A 2,533-nucleotide genomic window follows, 5' to 3' on the forward strand; every position below is an offset into this window, starting at 1 on the left:
ACGTTCTGCAGTGATGACCCTGCTGTCCCTGAGGAGATGTCATCTCTGGAGACCAATGGAGGTCTCCATGGAGAGAAGGAAATCCCATCCTATGCTGCTGAGCTGGGCCAGGCTCCTGGGACACAGGGATCTCATACAAGTGGGCAGCACTGCAGAGGAACAACTCCTCTGCACAGCACAGCCAAGCAAGGTTAGGGGCATGATCTGCAGGTAACAGAGAGAGGAGAGAAGAAAGAGAGCTTACACGCTGTGTGGCACATTAGCAGACTGTGTGCTCACGGAAGAAGCATTTCTCACAGCCCTTGACAAGGTAAGTCTCTGGCTGCAGCAAATGAAGAGGCTTTTCCTGCAGGGATCACTAAATTTGGGACATCCCAGTGCAGCTCAGGCTGCATAAACTGTTTCTTTATTATGGATAAAGAACTGCTCCAGCTGAGGGTTTCCATGCTGCAGGATCAGAGCACAGCCCAGGGGCTGCAGCCGGGTGCCCAGGGCTGTCCTGCAGAGCAGGTCCCTGCTGTGCCTCAGGGGCTGTGTGCCAGGGCAGGGACTCTGCTGCCTGCCAGGCTCAGCACTGAGCACTCAGCACTCAGCATTCAACCTGCCAAGGGAGCTGCCCAGGGTGCTGCGGGGTGATGTGTGGGGGAAGGAGCCCCCCAGAAGGGCAGGGCAGGGCAGGGGCCTTCTGCTGCCACAGCTGCTGCCTGGGGCAACGGGATCACGGCTTCTTTGCATCCCAGAGAGTTTCCAAGGGCACTTTGCAAGAGCAGAGACAAGACAGGGATTTTCCCATACCTGTCCTTAGGGAAAGATAATGAGTTGGACACAGAATTCTGAAAGGAGTTGTGAAATATGAACACATCTCTGAGAATCCTAAACTATCTGTTTCTCAGTCTGCAGTTATATGAATAACCTCCCCATGTGCTTTCAGCCTCTTTTCTCCCAAAGGACAGCACCAGCTGAAATTATCGTAATTCTCTGCAGACATGTAAAAGCACTTATCCTGAAAACAGGCAGCTTTCTCTAACAGAAAGTGAAGTGCATAGAGTTTGGGATGGGCACTCTGAGTGCAGAAGGGGTAAAGACATGAGACATGGAAATCACTTGTAAGAGTAAAATATCCTGGCAGCTGAGATATGATTAGGGAATGAGAGGAAAGTAAGAGCTCTTTCAGCTTCTACTTCTTAAGGTGCAGTAAAGCTCATTAAAATAAACTCACGCTATGGAGATAAATGAACATTTTCCATACACATAGAAAAACTTCTATATAATGGTGGGAAGAGTTTCTGTGTGAATGGTCTTGACTTGTCATTATTTTCTGCACTGTGAACAGGACTCCAGGCCCAGGAACTGCAGATGCCCAACAGCAGCTCCATCAATGAGTTCCTCCTGCTGGCGTTGGCAGACACGCGGCAGCTGCAGCTCCTGCACTTCTGGCTCTTGCTGGGCATCTACCTGGCTGCCCTCCTGGGCAACGGCCGCATCAGCACAGCCGTAGCCTGCCACCACCGCCTGCACACCCCCATGGACTTCTTCCTCCTCAACCTCGCCCTCCTCGACCTGGGCTGCATCTCCACCACTCTCCCCAAAGCCATGGCCAGTGCCCTCTGGGACATCAGGCACATTTCCTATGCTGGATGCGCTGCTCAGGTCTTTTTTTCTTTCTCTTCTTCATCTCAGCAGAATATTGCATTCTCACCATCATGTCCTATGACCGCTACGTTGCCATCTGCAAGCCCCTGCACTACGGGACCTTGATGGACAGCAGAGCTTGTGCCACCATGGCAGCAGCTGCCTGGGGCACTGGGGTCCTTAATTCCCTGCTGCACACTGCCAATACATTTTCACTGCCTCTTTGCCAAGGCAGTGCAGTGGATCAGTTCTTCTGTGAAATCCCCCAGTTTCTCAAGCTCTCCTGCTCACAGTCCTACCTCAAAGAAATTTGTCTTCTTGTGATCAGTGCCTCTTTAGCATCTGGGTGCTTTGTATTCATTGTTTTGTCCTATGTGCAGATCTTCAGGGCCGTGCTGAGGATGCCCTCTGAGCAGGGATGGCACAAAGCCTTCTCCAAGTGCCTCCCTCACCTGGCCATGGTCTCCCTGTTTCTCAGCACTGCTTTTTTTGCCCATCTGAGGCCTGCCTCCCTCTCCTCCCCATCCCTGGACCTGGTAGTGTCATTTCTGTACTCGGTGGTGCCTCCAGCAGTGAACCCCCTCGTCTACAGCATGAAGAACCAGGAGCTCAGGGATGCAGTGAGGAAAATGATGTCATGGTCACATTTCAGTGGGGATAAATTTATCCTCTGTCATAACAAATGATTCCCAGTCTGTCCCCTAACACACCTATGTTATTTTTTTTTAATGTTTAAAATACTTAATTATATTAATAGATACATTTTTCTTTGCTGTTCATATATATGCGTAATTATCATTAGTGTTTATTGTGTTCCTAAACATGTGTTTGGATTCCAATCACTTCTCTGAGGCATCACCCTGCTCTCTTTCTCCTGGAGCCCACAGGAACTCGGGGTCAG

The 2,533-nt window shown here is 50.5% G+C and overlaps 1 pseudogene; it reads left to right on the forward strand.

Annotated features, from left to right (window-relative positions):
- The first annotated feature begins 1,356 nt into the window (after positions 1–1,356).
- Positions 1,357–2,318, forward strand: LOC149911984 (olfactory receptor 14J1-like; annotated as a pseudogene).
- Positions 2,319–2,533: the final 215 nt, after the last annotated feature.

Source organism: Phasianus colchicus, unplaced genomic scaffold, assembly GCF_987193195.1.
Source record: "Phasianus colchicus unplaced genomic scaffold, bPhaCol1.hap1.1 HAP1_SCAFFOLD_48, whole genome shotgun sequence".
Taxonomy (NCBI): Eukaryota; Metazoa; Chordata; class Aves; order Galliformes; family Phasianidae; genus Phasianus; species Phasianus colchicus.